Raw genomic sequence first — 20,686 nt, forward strand, 5'->3', positions numbered from 1 at the left:
GGCGGTAGCGGAGCAACCAAAGTATAAATAAGAAGATAGATTTTAATTATAGTAAATTGTTTTATAAAGATTTATTCTGGCCTGACCAGGCGGTGGCGCAGTGGATAGAGCATTGGACTGGGATGCAGAGGACCCAGGATGGAGACCCCGAGGTTGCCAGCTTGAGCGCAGGCTCATCTGGTTTGAGCAAAAGCCCACCAGCTTGGACCCAAGATCGCTGGCAAGGGGTTATTCGGTCTGCTGAAGGCCCACGGTCAAGGCACATATGAGAAAGCAATCAATGAACAGCTAAGGTGTTGCAACGCGTGATGAAAAACTAATGATTGATGCTTCTCATCTCTCTCTGTTCCTGTCTGTCTGTCCCTGTCTATCCTTCTCTCTGACTCACTCTCTGTCTCTGTAAAAAAAAAAAAAAAAAAATTAAATTAAAAAAATAAAAAATCAAATGCTTCTTTTAAAAAAAAGATTTATTCTGCCAAACTTAGCAAAAATCCGACATAAAATACTTGGTAAGTAATTATTATTATATGCTTTAACTTGCTGTAACTCTGCTTTATAAATTTTATAAAGTAAAATTACTTCCCTACTTTATAAATCACCATTACTGTGGAACCAGTGGGCGGTTAGAAAATTTTACTACTAACAGAGATACAAAAGTGGGCGGTAGGTATTAAAAGGTTGACTACCTCTGCTCTAGAAGGACACTAATTAAAGAAATTCCTCTAAAGCCCTTTTTTAGGTGATCAATGACTTGAGCATATTTATAGGTTGAAAGAAAAGAGAGAAGATACAAGGCAGAAAAGGGATAATTGATGGAGCAAGGTGAATGAGGATCAGGACAAAGACAGTTGATTGAAGGGCTAATTTTTTTTTTTAAATGAGAATTGGAGAGACAGACAGACTCTGCATATGTCTGGATCGGCATCCACCTGGCAAGCCCATCTGGAGCTGTTCCTGCATTGCTTGGCAACTGAGCTATTTTAGCTCCTGAGGCAAGGCGGTGGAGCCATCCTCAGTGCCCGGGGCCAACTTGCTACAACCGAGCCATGGCTGTGGGAGGGGAAGAGAGAGATAGAGTGAGAGAAGGGAGAAGGGGTAGGCTGGAGAAGTAGATGGTCACTTCTTCTGTATGCCCTGACTAGAAATTGAACCCAGGACATTCATATGCAGGGCTGATGGTCCACCACTGAGCCAATGTGCCAGGGCCTAAAGAGCTCATTTTTAACTGGGTGGGGAATCATATGAAGAAGGGAAGGATGAAATTAGGGTTGAGACAGATGAGAGCAAATTGGGGAAGGAGGGAGCTGGGCTGGCAGTTGAGGTAGTTTATGCCTAAAGACTTCTCTATTTTTCAGGAACTAGGATAACTCCTTGAGAATGAAAGGATTGGTACTAGATTTGAAAAACTTTGGGAGAATAACAAAGTATGGAATAGTTGCTAAGATGAATGGGAGATTGAACCCACTAATGATAAGTAAAAATAATACTAGTGGAAGTTAGAGACCATGTGTACGTAGAGGGTCCAATATGTAGGTTTATGTAATTTCTTTTCAGGTAATGTTAATCCAACAATAGCAATGAAGAAATCACAGATTTTGGAATTGATTCAGGCTTTGAGTTGGTTAAGACAATGTATCAAAATTACCAGGATAGAAAGTCATTGGTATTCACAGAGTGGTTCAAATACTGTAATTTGGGCTGGAAGGGCTATAAGTGAGGTCAGAATGGGGTTCATGGATTGCTAGGAAATATTGGAGACTGAAAGGTATTCATGAGGTAGAGGTAGAGTTATTGTAGGAATGAGGAAACGTAAGGCGTAGACACTGTGGTAAGAATGCGGTATTGGATTCTGATAAAGAATCATCAGTCTGGTAATGAGTGGCAAGGTTTAGGATTTAAGTGTGTGGCTGAAGTATTGTGAAGAGATAGGAGGTGGCCAAGGAGTTGCTATAATATTGCAGAGCTGATGCACATGCATTTGAAAGTTGCCCATGATTTGGGTAAGGATGTGTTATGTTTCAAACTATTTTTGGATTAAAGGCTTTTTAGGAAATGTTGGAAAGTTACCAGAAGGTTGGTAATATGGACACTGTTGGGTTACAGTGGGGTGGGATGAAGTTAAGTAAGGAGTTTGTTGGGCTTTTGTCCCCTTTTCTTAGAGGATGGAAGATTTAGAGCAGGGTAGTCAACCATTTTATACCTACCGCCCACTTTTGTATCTCTGTTAGTAGTAAAATTTCTAATTGCCCACCGGTTCCACAGTAATGGTGATTTATAAAGTAGGGAAGTAATTTTACTTTATAAAATTTATGAAGCAGAGCCTGACCAGGCGGTGGCGCAGTGGATAGAGCATTGGACTGGGATGCAGAGGACCTAGGTTCGAGACCCCAAGGTTGCCAGATTGAGCGCGGGCTCATCTGGTTTGAGCAAAAAGTCCACCAGCTTGAACCCAAGGTTGCTGGCTCCAGCAAGGGGTTACTCGGTCTGCTGAAGGCCCGCGGTCAAGGCACATATGAGAAAGCAATCAATGAACAACTAAGGTGTTGCAACGCGCAATGAAAAACTAATGATTGATGCTTCTCATCTCTCTCCATTCCTGTCTGTCCCTGTCTATCCCTCTCTCTCTCACTGAAAAAAAAATTTATGAAGCAGAGTTACAAGTTAAAGCATATAATAATAATTACTTAACCAAGTACTTTACGTCAAAGTTTCACTAAGTTTGGCAGAATAAATCTTTATAAAACAACTTACTATAGTTAAATCTATCTTTTTATTTATACTTTGGTTGCTCCGCTACCACCCACCGTGAAAGCTGGAACGCCCACTAGTGGGCGGTAGGGACCAGGTTTGACTACCACTGATTTAGAGCATAATCCTCATATACCTGAGACCTTGAGGCTGAGTCATCAGTGTGCACCTGCTAATCAAGAGTTTAAGGGAGGTAGTACAGATTTCTTCTGCTTTTCAGAAATTTGATTTATACCACTTTGCTTTGATGAAAGACCTATGTTAGTACCTATTTTCTCTAACCAAAGGCAGTCTGAAGAGGATACTCATTTTTATAAAAGCAGATGAAGGGCAACAATAGCATTCAACTTTTGTTGTGCAGGGAGCCATCATAGAGGCAGCAGGTACCCCGGGCAGTGAAGAGTGGCACTGCCAAGCTCCTTCCCGGGAACTGCACTCAGCATCTCAGTATCAAGTCACCATAGCTTTGAATTGTGTCTGAGCATTTGTGCTTCATCTTGATTTATTTTGCATATGTGTTAGCAAGATGTGTCTTAAGGTATCAGAAAAACCTAAGAGAGTTTGTAAAGGTATTATCTTTAGTATAAAACAGGACATAATTTAGCCATTTTAGCACCTGAGGCAGGAAAACCATGGAGCCATCCCCAGCACCCAGGCTAACTTGCTCCAGTGGAGCCATGGATGTGGGAGGGGAAGAGAAGGGATAAGGAGAAGGGTGGAGAAGCAGATGGTCACTTCTCCTGTGTGCCCTGATTGGGAATTGAACCCGGGACATCCACAAGCTAGGTCGATGCTGTAGTACTGAGCCAACCAGCCAGGGCCAGGTTATGTACTTTTTTGAAATTAAAAGTTCAGTTAAGTATTTTGGGCTTGGATATTTTTTTAATGTGTGTATATTTATTGTAAGCATTCCAGTTGTGCTATTTGTTTTTCTTCAAAGGCTCTTTTTGATTTTTCCTGATAATTCATTGTATTCAACCCATTATATATCATGTATGTTGATGTCCTCATTTTCAACATAGCTAGAAACACAGTTGGAAAGCTTTTTATGTAAGTTTTCTTGTGTAAATGGAACTTTGCATTACTTACAGTGCCAAGTTTTTAGCCTGTGAATTTTGAAATGGCATTAAAAATGTGTCCCAGTTTCCAATATTCTGTTGTTCCATTCAGCATGCTTTTTAAGGTCATTGTTAAGACAAAAAAAAAAAAAAACTATTTAAAATATCTTTAAAGGTAGGATGATACTTACAGAAGGAAAATTATACTAGTTGATGTTGATTGAATTCTGTAACTAATCATGTATGTTGGGACTAACACTTTTTTTTAAGCAAAAAAGGGAAAGAGAGAGGGAGAAAGAGAGAGAGAAAGAGAGAGAGAGAGAGAGAGAAGCATCAACTCATTCCACTTGGTTGTGCCATTGGTTGCTTCTCATATATGCCCTGACCGGGGCTCCTGCTGGTGACCTTGAGATCAATCTGGTGACTCCTGGATGGAGCCAGCAACCTTGGTGATGCTTTATCTACTGTGCCACTGGCCAGGGCTGACTGACACATTTTTTTAAACAAAAATATTATGCATAAAGTTGTTTTTCATTCAATTGATATTTCCCTCTTACTTTTGGGGGGCAAACTAATGATAACCCACAAAGATTTTATTTTTTGCGTTTTAAATACTCAGTGACAGTTTATATGTGGCTTTGTTTTAATTTTTACAGCTCTTCAGGAACAGTTCTATATTTAAGAATATGTAGCTTAAGTTTATTTTCCTAATGTGTTTCTAGTACATAATTTTTTTTTTGTTAATGGATTTTACATTTGATATATATTTAAGGCATCTTAATTATTCAGAAAAACAGAAACCTCTTTAGTATTTCAAACAGAGGGAGAGTCATTAGCAATCCAGGGTCATCCTAAGGAATTTAGGTCATAAGAAGCCCTGCTAGTCTATTTCTGGTTCATCCTGCTCTTATTTTATTGCCCTTTGGGGTTTCAACCCTTCTTCCCTGCTAAGGTCCGGACTCTATTTTTATATTCTAATCTTTTGAAGCTGTCAGAATTACTTCCTAGCTTTTCACTCTCTCAGCTAGTGTTTCTGAAATTGGCAAATACACAAAGTGAAAAGTGATCCCTAAAAGATAGGCCCAGCTCTCTGTGCTTTCTACTTCTCTTGCACATATGGGTTCCATAGTTCTTTAAATTCTCTGATGACTCCGAGTAGATTAATAAAAAATTTTTTTGGCTAGTTTTTCTAGATTTATTTTTTTTAGCAATCAAGCTAGAGTTACTTAGTTCTTCATTTTTGCATATAGAAGTATTTCTGGAATGTCATAGTAGTGTTTTGTTGAAGTAACAGAAATTGGGGTGATCCTTGAAGTAACCTTTGATTTAAACTCTATGGAATATAAATAATTTTTAAATAATATGTTAAAATTTTTATTGGAAAATGTATGTTAAATATATAGTATAAAATTTAAACCATGAGTGAGTGCACAGAAATAAAAGCTATTAAGCCAAGGACAATTGAAAGACTCAAAATTTTTCTAATAACTATTTTGTGTTGATTTATTCATTAGTAATTTGATAGTTTTTAGTAGTACTAATACAGTAGCAGGTACCAAAGATTTAAGACAAATAATGGGAGAATAAACCTTTTAAATTGTATTTTTCATTATCAAGAGTTATTTTAAAAATATTTTATTCATAAAAGATTGTCTTATAATCTGTTTACTGACTCTTCCTATAGATTGGGTAAAATGAATTATAATATTTGGAAATGATGCTTAAGGTTAAGAATTGCTTTGTGCCTGAACAGGTGGTGGCGCAGTGGATAGAACATTGGATTGAAACGCAGAGAACCCAGGTTCAAAACCCTGAGGTCCCCGGCTTGAGTGTGGGCTCATCAGTCTGAATGCACAGGTGCTGGCTTGAGCATGGCATCATGGATGTGACCCCATGGTCACTGGCTTGAGCCCAAAGGTCGCTGGCTTGAGCAAGAGGCCACTTACTCTGCTGAAGTCCCCACCCGCCAAGCCAAGGCATATATAGAAAGCAATCACTGAACAACTAAGATGCTGCAACAGATAATTGATGCTTCTCATCTCTCTCCCTTCTTGCCTGTCTGTCCCTCTCTCTGTCTCTCTGTCTCTGTTACAAAAAATTACTTTGTTAAGGTCTAGTATTTTTCTGAATAATGGAAAAATAAATAACAAAAATATAGGAGGTTGGGCCTTGACTGGTTGTCTCAATAGTAGAGCATTGGCCCAGTGTGTGGAAGTCCTGGGTTCAATTCCTGGTCAAGGTACATAGGAGAAGTGCCCATCTGCTTCTCACCCTTCCCCCTCTCCTTCCTCTCTGTCTCTCTCTTCCCCTCCTGCATCCAAGGCTCCATTGGAGCAAAGCTGGCCCAGGTGCTGAGGACGGCTCCATGCCCTCTGCCTCAGGCTCTAGAATGGCTTGAAGGCTTCAATTGCAGCAGAGCAACACCCCCTGGTGGGCATGCGGGTGGATCCCAGTTGGGTGCATGCGGGAGGGAGTCTGTCTGACTACCTCCCGGCTTCTAATTTCAGAAAAATACAATAATAATAATAATAATAATAATTTAAAAATATATATATAGGAGGTTGAATGATTCCTGAGTTAAAACATAATGGAAGAGTCGCCTTTGTAGAGAGATTATCCTGAATTGAAGGAACCTAGTCATGTTGCACTGATTTCTTCCTCTAGGAAGATGACTTAATACCATATATTGGTAGCTGAAAATGACAAGGTTGATTTCTCTTGGACTTGTGAAATAATGGTATTTGGGTTCAGAAGATACTATTAAAATGTATTAATGATATTCTGACAATAGTGTCACAATTTGTTTCCTTAAAATACTAAGAATAAAATGTTTTTCTCAAAGATGAAAAGCTCATTTTCTTTAGAAAAATCTTTCAAATCATGTTAAATAAGGAGCTATATTTTTATATATCACATTTTTAGAAGAAAATAGACATCTTTTTAATAAAAATACATAAAGTACACAAATCAAGGTGTACAACTCATTGAATTACCATAAATGTGACCACAGTTTGGGTTAAGAAATTGAACATTACTTGTATCCAGAAGCTTCCTTATATCCCTATTCATTTACTTTCCTCCTCCTCCCCACAGGTGATTATTACTCTGACTTAACACAATCTTAATAGTCAATGGGAAAAATCACATTTGTGGCTTAAAATTTTTTTTTTGTCAAAACATTAAACTCTATCAATTAGCATTGTACAGGGAAATGAAAAGAATGATAAAACTAATATTTAGTACACTGTAATTTAATACATTAGAAATGTTGAGAGTTAGTTTTATTTCTTTGTAAAGAACTTATCAAGAGTGGTTTGAGCAGTGCTCGCTGTCTCATTGTATAACTTACGATATGGAACAAACATCTTTTTTATTATGCATGGTGAATTGTCATAGTTCACTCTTAAGTTTAGATCAATTCCTAACATTTATCTTTGCCTTTCCATTGTGAAATATATCTGAGAGTTCCATTAATGTGAAGTTTTTTGTTAGCCTCTCTTCCTGTGGGATATCTTCATCCTTTTGGTCTCAGTCACTTTTGTCCTTTATATCAAAAAGTTTGTCTTCTCCAGTTTCCTCAGGATACATATCTAGGATCTCTTGAAGGGAAAATTATCAACATTCCCATTGTCAAATATTTTTTCTACAACTCAGTTTATGTTCCATTTGAATTTCATTGCTGTCATTTTCACTTTTTGTTTCTTGGTTGCACTTTTGTCATCGTTTGACAATTCTTTTTTACTTACTCATTTTTATAAAATGTCACATGGGTTTATCACGGGCAGAGAAGAAGGCAACAAAACTACATGTTTTGCTATGTATATGAACAGAATAACAGAAGCATGGTGACTAATTGAAAAGACTTGGAAAGATGTGATGTAATTAGTCACCGATGATAATACATATTTGTTCAAATTGTGATTTTTGGACTGAGCTAGCAGCCTTATACCTGTTTACAGTCTCATCAGCAAGGTATATAAATTCTGGTTGGTTCACATTGTTGTCAACACTTGGTATTTTCAATGTTTTTATTAACTTAATGAATTAATATGTAAATAATTTTGTATGTTGGTAGGCATTGTCCCTCTTAATTCTTTATTCCCATTTTACAGATGAGGAAAATGCACAGAGAAGTTAAGTAACTGTCCAACTCTCCTACAGTAAACAAATGATAGAGCCAGGACTTGATCCTGGTGACTTGTTATAGAATCTATGTGCTTAATTATTGTGGTATATAGAAAATGAAAGATTTAAAAGAAAGTAGAAAATACTTTACCTGGAAATGTAGCGTGTAATTTGAATTTTGATAAGAGATGAAGACATTTTAACACATGGTGATAGATGTGTTATAAAGAAATATTTTAGCCTGACTGGTGGTAATGCAGTGGATTGAGCATTGGCCTGGGATGCTGAGGGCCCTGGTTTGAAACCCCGAGGTCGCTGGCTAGAGTAAGGGCTTCCCAGCTTGAGTGCAGGGTTGCTGGCTTGAGCCCAAAGGGTGCTGGCTTGAAACCCAAGGTCGCTATCTTGAAATCCAAGGTCGCTAGTTTGAAGCCAAGGTCGCTGGCTTCAGCAAGAGGTCACTGGCTTGGCTTGAGCCCCTTGGGTGAAGGCACATATGAGAAACAATCAGTGAACAACTAAAGTAAAGCAACTATGGGTTGATGCTTCTTGTTTCTCTCCTCCTCTTGTCTTTCTCTCTCTAAAAGTAAATAGATAAAATAAATTTAAAAAAAGAAACATTTTAGAATTGAGAAGTTGTTCCAAAAAACCTCTAGAATGTTTCTACGTTTTCTCAAACTGATAGGTTAAATTTATAAGAGCGTGTGTGCACACTTACATGGCCATCTGTGTATGTCAGGGTTTCTGAACTTTTGCACTTCTGGCACTTTGGGCTGCACAGTTCTTTATTGGGGGCGCTGTTCTTTGTATTATAGGGTGTTTAGCAGCGTCCCTTACCTCTACCCACTAGATGCTAATTGTAACCCTCTTCATTGCACAAAGATGTCACATTTTCAGACACTGATAGCCACATATCTCCCTGGGAGCAAAATCACTATTATGCTGTTATTTGAGAATTAGTAATAAAGTAATGAGCCTCATTTAATGGAAGCCTTTTTTATTCTTGTATATATTTTGAATATTTTTCATATTCATAATTTGGACAAGTAGGTTTTTGCATCCAGAGTCTCAGAGTCACAGAACAGTAATAATGGCTATATTAATCCACATGAATACAGTTAAACATCACCAAGCTATTTTTATAGGTTGCTTTTTCTTTCTGAAGTGTGTAATACAGCTGTATAATTATTAGGGGAAATATTAGCCATCCAGATTTTTTACTGGGCTGGAAGGTTGGTGTTGGGGGAGGTAGTAGAGTGGGGGAAGGTGGCATTGAACAGTGGAAGATCAATTATCTTTTCAAAATCTAAAATAAAGAACTTGAAAGAACATTGATATACCAGGGAAAGTATTTTGTTATATAAGTTGTTCATAATATATACTGCTCACAAAAATTAGGGGATATTTCAAAATGACTATGAAGCGATAAAACATCCCCTAATTTTTGTGAGCAGTGTAGATAAAGTGATTTATTTAATAATTGTGAAATGTTTGGATTTGCACTTGAATAGTAACTGAAGGAAATGGAAAAAATAGCTTAAACATTATTATTATTATTATTATTAGTTTTAGTGAGAAGAGGGGAGGCAGAGAGACAGACTTCTACATTTGCCCGAACGGGATCCACCTGGCAAACCACCAGGGGGTGATACTCTGCCCATCTGAGGCGTTGCCCTGTTGCAACCAGAGCCATTCTAGCACCTGACGTGGAGGCCATGGAGCCGTCCTCAGCACCCAGGCCAACTTTGCTCCAATGGAGCCTTGGCTGTAGGATGGGAAGAGAGAGAGAGGAAGGAGAGGAAGAAGGGTAGAGAAGCAGATGGGTGCTTCTCCTGTGTGCCCTGGCCAAGAATTGAACCCGGGACTTCCAGATGCCAGACTAATGCTCTACCACTTAGCCAACTGGCCAGGGCCGGAGCCTTTTTTGTATGCACTTTAAACTTGGCTTGACACAGAATGGTTTTGAGGGGTCTTTTTCTTCTGTCTCTTCCAAACATTCTGCTTTTTAATCAACCTGAATCTATCATAGTATGTATTACCCCAAACTGTCTTAAAATTAGGTAAAATATTAAAAACTTGAGGGTTTGTGTGTTTGAGGAAAAATTAAAAGTGAGATAATTGATGATGAAAAGAGAAACACTTAACATTGTGAAGTTGCTGTGTTCATAGAAATTAGGAAAATGAAACTCATGAGAGGTTGAATATATATATATATATTTTTTTTTTTTCATTTTTCTGAAGCTGGAAACAGGGAGAGACAGTCAGACAGACTCCCGCATGCGCCCGACCGGGATCCACCCGGCACGCCCACCAGGGGCGGTGCTCTGCCCCCCAGGGGGCGATGCTCTGCCCATCCTGGGCGTCGCCATATTGCGACCAGAGCCACTCTAGCGCCTGAGGCAGAGGCCACAGAGCCATGCCCAGCGCCCGGGCCATCTTTGCTCCAATGGAGCCTTGGCTGCGGGAGGGGAAGAGAGAGACAGTGAGGAAAGCGCGGTGGAGGGGTGGAGAAGCAAATGGGCGCTTCTCCTATGTGCCCTGGCCGGGAATCGAACCCGGGTCCTCCGCACGCTAGGCCGACGCTCTACCGCTGAGCCAACCGGCCAGGGCGAGAGGTTGAATATATTGATTAAGGTTGAAGGTCATATCGTATGCAAGCAGATGAACTAATTTTTGAACCTGTATTTGCCTGGAGGAAATGCTCTGACAAATGCTACTATAAATAAATGTATTTAATTTTATTAAACTCAGTGTTTCCCAAAGTTATTTACCAACAAAACCCCAAAAGACTAACATTTTATGGATTAGCATTTTATGGAACATATATTGAAAAAGGCCTTTTCACATGATAAATATGTAAGTATTAAATTATCTATAAAAATACATTATAAATTAAGATCTCTGATAGAAAAGAACGTATGAATCAGCCAAACATATTTCTGTCACTGTGCAATTAATTTGCTTTCCAAAATAAAATGAAACTTCTAAAGCACAAAAATCTTTTGAGATATTGGTAAAGGAGTTGGGTGAAAAGTAAAATCCCCATCCCTTTCTTTGTATTCTGTGAAAAATGTGAAGCTATAGGTACCTCTTTGTTCTTTAATAAATGGTATTTGAAAACTTTCAGGAAGTACATCATTGTTTAGATCAGGGGTCAGCATACTACAATCTGTGGGCCGAATCTGACCAGCTGTCTGTTTTTGTAAAGAAAGTTTTATTGGAACTCAGCTACACACATTTTGGTTTACATATTGTCTCTGGCTGCAATTGTGCTCTAGTGGAGTGTTGAGGAATTGTGATGGAGAACATATAGCTCCCAAGCCTAAAATATTCATTATTCCTTTGCAAGAAATATTTGTTGACTCTTAGTTTTGTGAATGGCCTTTTGACTACTTTTCACTTTATATGTGTTTCATCTGTGGAAATATCTCCGTAACTGAAATTCTTGACATTGAATTATCCGCAGTTCATCCTCTGGAAAGCAAATTCCTTGCGAAGTCAAACTGGTCTTATTGTAGAGGTCTTATTATTGTGAGTAGGTATTAATCTCTTACAAATAAGCAAAATTCCATAGCTAATTTCTTGCTGCAAAGCTTTTACTGATATGATGGAAATCATATTAGGGCATTGTTAAGAGAAATAGCTAACATCTGTTGAATGCTGTGTAGCAGGCTCTAAGTGCTTACATACCTATATACTACCTGATTTACTCTTTATAACAAGCCTGTAAGGTATGTACTATTATTGTCTTCACTTTATAGATGAGGAAATTAGGACATGGAGAGATTAAGTAACGTGTTCAAGATCATAAACTCAATAGTTACTTTGGAAGGGTCTTCTAAAATGTAGGAGACTAGTTTACAGAGGGCTTTTTAACATGCCTTAAGTCCCTTTTCTTCATTTACTAGGTGATGTTTCTATTACGTTTTATACACAAGACTAGTATTACATTTGATATTTTGGTGCTTTATAATTCTCCAATAAGGCCCTTTGATTCATCATTATGCCCTTCCCACCAACATGTGCCTTCACAGAGCAGGTAGTGTGATCATTGTAAATATAAGTCGTTTCTTCACCACCTTTTTCTTTGTTGGGTTCTATCCCTTTTGTTACATCTCTTCATATAACATTTCAGAGCAGCCCTCCTTGACCATTATCTAAAATAACCTCCCTCACATCTACCTTTACTGTGCTTGTCAGTTCAAAATATTTTATTTTATATGCTTTCTTCCTATGAGAATATAAGCTTCATAAGGACAAAGACTGATCTTTTCAGTATCAAAAAGAATGTATATATTTTCTGCCATTCGTGCATCTGGAACCTAACTTCCAGTGATGGAATCACTTCCTTCCCAACCTACCTGCCTCCTAACTTATTGATTCTTGAGATGAATTCTTAGTATACTTGTACCTTATTACCTTTCTCAAGCCACTCTTCTAGTGTCATCTTTGAACTTTCCCATTTATACCACCCTGTCCTCCTCCTTGTACACTGATAAATTTCTGGGATTCTATTCCTTCTTCCTTGATGATTATAATTTCTGACTCATAGCATTCCCCTTAACCCCTCTCTATCCTGACTTGATGATACTTTTAACACTAGGTCAGTCTTGTGTTTTTCATCTTTTATCTTTAGCTATCCAGAGGCTTGGTCTCTTTTATGAGCTCTTTTATGAGCTGCTTTTGACTTAGAAATATGGTATTATATACTATATTTCCCCATGTATAAGATGCTCCCATGTATGAGACACACCTTAATTTGGGGGCCCAAAATTTGAAAAAAAGATTTTTATAAAGTTATTGAACTGAAGTTTTATTCATCATAAAATTCATACAACTTCTCATCACTGTCAAAACTCCCATCCATTAGCATGTCATCATCTGTGTCTCATGACGAATCACTGTCTTTATAAATATATTGCCTCGTCCTCAGTTCCATCTATGGCATTTGAAATGCTACATTTCTTAAATGACTTGACAATGATCTCAATCTTGATATTATCTCAGGGTCTTTTCACCCAGGTACAAATTTTTCCTATGTTTGGTTTCTTCATGCTTCCTGCTGGTGTCAAATTGTCTCTGAAGACTTCATTCATTTGTCTCTGATGGCAGCTTTGAAGGGTTTGTTAATGATATCAAGTGGTTGGAGCTGGAATGTCAAACCTCCAAGTATGACAGCAAGTTTTGTTTTTTGCTCTGCAGCAATCTTCTTTGTGTTTTTTGTTATGAGTGCCCTGCACTGATCAAGCACCAATAGGGCAGGTTTGTGTAAGAGACCACCGGTTTTCTTCAGACTTTCTCAAACCAGATCTTCACTATCCTGATCCATCCAATCCTTGTCATGAACATGGACAATCACTCCTTGAGGAATGTCTTCCTTTGGGATTGTTTTGCGTTTAAAAGTCAGCATAGAAGGCAGCTTGGTTCCGTCAGCACAACAAGCTAGAACAACTGTATAATGGCTCTTTTCATGTCCACCTGTTTTCAGTTAGTTTTCACCCCCTTCTTATCAACAGTTCTGTTACTTGGGACATGAAATTGAAGGAGGACTTCATCCATATTTGCAATCTGCCCCAACTCAAACTAATGTGTCTTCTGACATTGAATGACAAACTGATTAAATTCAAGGACCTGCTGCTCATAGCTTTCAGGCATCTTTTGGGCAAGTCTGGTGTGTGTACTCATGCTTAGTCCATTCTGTTTCATGATCCTGAGGCACCAGTTGTGTCCTCTTTTGAAATCAGTAACTTCTTTTTCATCAGCAATTTTTACCTCATGCTGAACCATCTTTGTGGACACAGGAATTTCAGTTGCCCTTTGCTCTTCAATCCCTATCTGCAATTCCCTCTCTAAATCAGGCCATTTTGCTGACTTGCCTCTCATGGCCTTCTTCCGCCGTGGCATTTTCAGTAGGATTTCTTCTTCCCGTAGCCAGTCTCAGATTGATTTCTCACTTGGAGGAGGACCAAACTTACGTTCAACAGCATGATTTCCATTCACTTTTGCAAACTGGATCACTTTTAACTTGAATTCAACACTACGAAAATCTTTTCCGAACCATTTCTGGGCAGAATGTGGCAAAACGTAACCTACTGTAATGCACTGGTAACGTGCGAAACAATGAGTACAAAGACAACAGGCATGGAAAAGCGGGAAATGCAAGTAAAAAAACCTACAACCACTGTATAAGATGAACCCAGTTACAGACTCCAAATTTTTCAAAAAAGGGTCCATCTTATATGTGGGGGAAATATAGTACTTTATACAGTTTTTTACATGCTAGTATGGTTCTCTAATTCAGAGAATCTTATCAAAGTTTTGTGTGCATCAGAATCACCTGGATGGCTTTGAATCCTGGGTCACACCCTCAGAGATTCTGACTCAATAGATGTGATTTGATGCCCCTTAATTTGCATGTCTGTCACCTTCCCAGGTAATGCTGATGCAACCTGGGGACCTGCATTTTGAGGACTACTGCTCTAATAAATATTTTCCCTCAAAAGATAAATATCAAAACTTTCCACTCTGCTTCAAGCTTCTTTCATTCTTTCTTTATTACTTTCTGTTGATGACTTCTAGAATTACTTTACTGAGAAAAAACTTTCTGAGATTTCTTGTATTTTCTCCTATGGAAATAAGAATTTTCTGTCCTTTGCATTTTCTCATCTTTCTTTCAATGTCATTCTCTACTACTTAGTTCCTTTGACTTTTTTTCTCCTATTGATTTTTGGCTACTTATCAGTTTACATTTTTGTGTCTTGGATTATCAGTTTCTCCTATGGGAAATTATCCTGTTCCCTCAGTTTTCAATTGTGATCAAATAAGCCCTGTCTTTCAAAGTATTGTCCCAGTTCTCTCTCTTTTTCCCCTCTGTTAAATTTTATTGACAGAAAAGTAATGGCTTCAGTAAAATTATCTTAATTTCTTATACTTTGCTTTGGTTTCCAAAGCTTCACCAAGCAGCCCACTCACTGGTCATGTGACTCCTAGGTCTTAAACACAGAGATCTCTTGGAGCCTTGCCAATACTTGATATTCCTTTTCCCTTTTAATAATTTTTCCCTTTGCTCTTTTAGTCTCTGCTTTAAAATTATTTTTTCACTGTCTGACTATTCTTGTCTTGTAGTAACCTTTATCCCCTTTCTGCTTTTTCTTGAAGCTGATAATGCTTTTTCCACCATCTAAATTTGTGCTATCCAAAATGGCAACCATTAGCTGAATGTACCTGTTCAGCACTTGAAATATGAACAGCATACTGAGATATTCAGTAAGTATAAGATTCACACTGGGTTTTCAAGATTTAAGGTGAAAAAGAGAACATAAAATATCTCGCCAAAAATTTTAAAACTGATTTACATGTTGATAATATTTTGACTATAGTGGGTTAAGTAAAAATTACTAAAACTAATTTCACCTTTTTTTTTTCACTTTTCAAATGTAATGAGTACATTTTCACTTTTAAAATATAATTAGTACATTTGTGACTCAAAACAATGTTGGTCGAAATTTCATCAAAAACCTCCAGGTTAGTTTTCTATCTAATAGACCAGTGGTCCCCAACCCCCGGGCTGCGGACCAGTACCGGTCTGTGGGCCATGTGGTACAAGTCCGCAGAGAAAGAATAAATAACTTACATTATTTCCGTTTTATTTACATTTAAGACTGACTGAACGATGTTTTATTTTTTAAAAAATGACCAGATTCCCTCTGTTACATCTGTCTAAGACTCACTCCTGACGCTTATCTTGGTCACGTGATACGTTTCCGCTAAAATTAAACCCATAAACTAGCAAATGAGTGAAAAACAACATTCCATCGAAAGTTATTTTGCGAAGTGGAAAAGGACCAATGAGGAGACAGAAGAAGAACCTACAACCTCGAAGAAAAAGAAGGCTTCATTTAACAGACAATACCAGGAGTCCTACTTGAAGTATGGATTTATCGCAACTGGTGATTCTCGGGCACCAAGGCCGCTCTGCATAATATGTGGCGACCGGCTAAGTAATGAGGCAACAAAGCCTTCAAAACTGCTTCGCCACTTGGAGACCAAGCACCTTACTTTAAAAGACAAGCCTTCTGAGTATTTTGAAAGAAAAGAGTATGAACAAGAAGGACAGAAATAATTACTGGTGGCCACTACATCAATAAATGTGAGTGCACTGAGAGCATCATACTTGGTGGCTAATCGTATTGCTAAGGCTAAGAAGCCATTCACCATTGGTGAAGAATTGATCCTTCCAGCCGCTAAAGTCATTTCTTGTGAACTTCTAGGAGAGGCTGCAGTTAAAAAGATAGCACAGATGCCTCTTTTGGCTACCACCATCACACGGTGCATTGAGGAAATAGCAGAGGACATTGAATCACAATTGTTGGAAAGGATTAATAAATCACTGTGGTACACTCTCCAGGTTGACGAATCTACAGATATTGAAGCAAGGCAATGCTACTTGTTTACGTGTGTTATCTTTATCAAGAGGATGTGCATGAGGATATGTTATGTGCACTATCATTGCCAAACAAAACCATAGCTGCAGAACTATTTAAATCGCTGGATGACTATATATCAGGAAAACTGAAATGGTCTTTTTGTGTTGGCATATGCACAGATGGAGCTGCTGCCATGACCGGAAGGATGTATGGTTTAACTACTCAAATTTAGGAGGTTGCACCTGAATGCGAGTCTACACATTGTGTCATTCACAGGGAAATGCTGGCTAGCTGAAATATACCACCAGAACTTAACAGCATATTGAATGATGTCATTAAAGTTATTAACCACATCAAAGCACACGCCCTTCACTCACGCCTGTTCGAGCAGCTTTGTGAGGAAATGAACGCGGAGCACAGAGACCTTCTCTTATACACAGAAATAAGATGGTTATCCCGAGGGAGGTCCCTGGCCAGACTGAATTACGAGAGCCGCTGCAGAGATTTCTCTCAGAAAAAAAGTCACCGCTAACAGCACATTTCAGTGACGAGGAATGGCTTGCAAAACTCGCTTACTTGTGCGACATATTTAACCTCCTCAATGAACTCAATCGTTCACTTCAGGGGAAAATGACAACTGTCTTCAAGTTGGCAGATAGTAGCTGCATTTAAACCAAACTGGATTTGTGGGTACGACACGTGAACAGGAGTATATTTGACATGTTTCAAACATTCGCGGGAGTTTTGGAAGAGACTGAGCCCACGCCTTCATTGTCCCAGCTGGTGCACGATCACCTGTATTTGCTTTTAAAAGAGTTTGAATGCTACTTCCCAACCACAAAAGACCCATGAAATGCCAAGGAATGGATCTGAGATCCATTTGTCAACAAACCAGGTGAATCCAGTGTGTCTATGCAAGAAGGGGATCAACTACTGGAGATCGCAAATGACGGCGGCCTTAAAAAAATATGTTCGAGACTACAACTCTGCCGGTGTTCTGGATTAAAGTCATGACAGAATACCCTGAGATCGCCACAAAAGCACTAAAAACCCTGTTGCCATTTCCAACATTCTATTTGTGTGAAGCGGGATTTTCTGCAGTGACAGCTACCAAAACAAAATTACGGAATAGATAGGACATAAGCAACACACTTCGGGTGTCACTGTCTCCCATTACCCCTAGATGGGACCGTCTCCTCTCGTTGCAGAGAAACAAGCTCAGGGCTCCCACTGATTTAGTGTTATGGTTGTTGAGAGATAGGCTACTATCTCTCATTCTATATAAACATTATAATAAATAACCCTTAACTTACAATATTCATAACAATGGTGAGTTGTATTTTTCATGCACTTTATATTTGTTTTTGTGTTGTATCTTATTTTTAAGGCATGTTTAAATGTTACCATAGCGACTGGAAAGTGTTTGGAGGCAGAGAGGATGTTGTTACTCATGTTATGTTGTTGGTGCGATGTTAAGAGGACGCTTCTAATAAAGTTGCGTACGAGTACACAGCGGATTCACGTTAATTTTTATTGTCATAGGTTCATGATTGGTAGCGAGCCTGAACCTATCATATTACATGTTGATGTCAGACATGAAACGTTGTCAGAATAACAAATTTAAATACAGCCTGAATAATGAGGACATGCTCGTTCCTCCTTTAACTTAGCCTGATAAGTATCGTAAATTCGACAATTATATTTAAAAATACCACAGTTTTTACGCCAGTCGCATAATTTTATTTTGTGCATTTATCCGTCCCACCCTAAAAGCCAGTCCGTGAAAATATTTTCTGACATTAAACTGGTCCGCAGCCCAAAAAAGGTTGGAGACCACTGTAATAGACATTTCTCTTCTGAATGACACTACTAGCCCTCTGGAACATTTACACTCCATTCCGTCAATTGATACCAAGCTTCCTCAGAGTCAGGGTAATTCTTCATAGTTCTCTTCATATATTGGGATATAGGTATAGATATAAAAAAATTTATATACATACACATGAATAAATAATGGCTAATATTAGTACTTTATCAAATAGGACACTTACTGTAGATTATACCAATTGTGATGTTTTTAATGTCATGGGAAGGAAGAGAGGTTGATGTGAAGGGGAAGAGAGACATTACTCTGCTGTGAGATATTAAAATCTGACATATACTTTCCGCAACTATGTGTCCAGCCACCTGGGCTACTCTCTTGGTACTGAATTGTTCGTTCTGTTGTGATTTTACCGCCATCTGGTGTCAGGATTAAGAAACTAGTTCAGCATTTTTTTTTTCCTTTTCACCCAGAGAAAGTAGGCAGGCAGTCTTTCTTCTCAATATGGCTCTGCTCTTCTCCATCCCCAAAATAAGTTAACAGTAAGAGCTCATTGAATTTAGTGTGCAAAACCTTTATCCTCCTTGGAGCATACTTCCCTGATAACTTACCAGTGTCTTTCATGTTTCTGTGACCATCTTCTTTCATTTTAGACAGCCCATTTCTCCCTCAGTGTGGTAGTTCTCTAACCTTAAATTCTAGGTCCTTTACTCTTTTTATCCTTTCTTTTAATTTATAGTTAGGGCTTTAAGTACTGCCTATCTACAGACAAATTTATTGTTATAACAACAACAAAAATCTCTTCTGATCTTGGCATCAGTATCTCCAGTTACCTACCAAGATGTAATATTAGCATTTCAAATTTAAAATGTTCAAGTCTAAATTATGGATGTTGCCACTCCATCCTTCTCAAAATTTTGTTTCCTCATTTACATAATCCATTACAACAGAATTCTGGGAATCAATTTGACATTTCCTGTCACACTTACTAAGCATTTACCATGTTACATTGAATCTACCAAGGCATGTTCTTGTGCATGTTAAATTTGTGACCCCATTTTTTGCGGCTGTTGTATCTAAGCTCTCATTTTCTCTTGCCAGGACTGAGTAGGTTATCTCTTAGTCTCCCTGCATGTACTCTGGATTGCATTCACTTGCTTTGTGGTGTTTTGTTTTGTTTTGCTTTTAAATATCAGCCTTACCAATGAACCTGAGAGACCTTTAGTAAGAGAGACTGAATACATTAGGTTCACTATTGGGTCCCTAGCACTTGGTCCGTTCCTACAACCTCTGTAATACCTATATAGCCACTCTGGCTCTTAGTGATATTGCTGTGACTCCTTTAGTTTTAGAGATTAAACTTGACTATATTAGAATTTCTTTAATGCTTTATTTTTGTGTTAATATTTTAAGTTTATTAATCATAAATGAATTTTATCTGTTTCTTGCCTTTGCCCGGATAAACTTAAGTGTGTCTGTAAAGTCAATATATTTTGGATACTAATCAGCTAATAACAACAACCTACTTCATATTGGGAACTGCCAGTCAGTATGCTGAAAGTATTTTTGAGCATTTGAAATTTCATGCAATTCCTTTGTCTTCTAGCATTCTTCGGCCTGAAATTTAAAATTCTTTATTTTTAATATGGTGGTACATTGGCTAACTTTTCAGTTAAAACCTGTCTGACTTCAAGTGTTCTTTTTTTTTTTTTTTTTTTTTGACAGAGAGGGACAGATAGGGACAGACAGACAGGAAGGGAGAGAGATGAAAAGCATCAATTCTTTGTTGCGGCGCCTTAGTTGTTCATTGATTGCTTTCTCACATGTGCCCTGAGGGGGAGAGGGAGCTATAGAAGATCGAGTGACCCCTTGCTTAAGCCATCAACTTTGGCCTCAAGCTGGTGAGCCTTGGTCAAACCAGAGGAACCTGCGTTCAAGCTGGTGATCTCGGGGTTTGGAACCAGGGTCTTCCACGTCCTAGTCCAACCCTCTATCCACTGCGCCACCACCTGGTCAGGCCTGATACCAAGTGTTCTTTAAAATAGAAGCTCGAGTCTTTTTTTTTATTTTTTTTTATTACAGAGACAGGGATAGATAGGGACAGACAGACAGGAATGGAGAGAGATGAGAAGCATCAATTATTAGTTTTTTGTTGCAACACCTTAGTTGTTCATTGATCGCTTTCTCATATGTGACTTGACCTGAGGCTACAAGCAGACCTTGCTCTAGCCAGAGACCTTGGGTCCAAGCTGGTGAGCTTTGCTCAAACCAGATGAGCCCACGCTCAAGCTGGCGACCTCAGGGTCTGGAACCTGGGTCCTCCGCATCCCAGTCCAACACTATCCACTGTGCCACTACCTGGTCAGGTATAAGCTCGTCTTGATAGTTTCATTTAATGATTTTGATTTGCTTTGTTTTAAGATAGTTTTACTTTAGAAAGTTTTACTACTTGGGCTTACTTTCTGCTTTGAATTAATGATTTTGCTTAATTAATAAATTTAATTTGTAAA

At 38.4% G+C, this 20,686-nt stretch overlaps 1 protein-coding gene across 9 annotated transcripts in view; it reads left to right on the plus strand.

Moving 5' to 3' along the window:
- Positions 1-20,686, plus strand: part of PPHLN1 (periphilin 1) — a 185,469-nt gene that overhangs the window by 73,262 nt on the left and 91,521 nt on the right. The gene's annotated exons all lie outside the window — the stretch shown is intronic.

Source organism: Saccopteryx bilineata, chromosome 2 (assembly GCF_036850765.1).
Source record: "Saccopteryx bilineata isolate mSacBil1 chromosome 2, mSacBil1_pri_phased_curated, whole genome shotgun sequence".
NCBI classification, from domain to species: Eukaryota; Metazoa; Chordata; class Mammalia; order Chiroptera; family Emballonuridae; genus Saccopteryx; species Saccopteryx bilineata.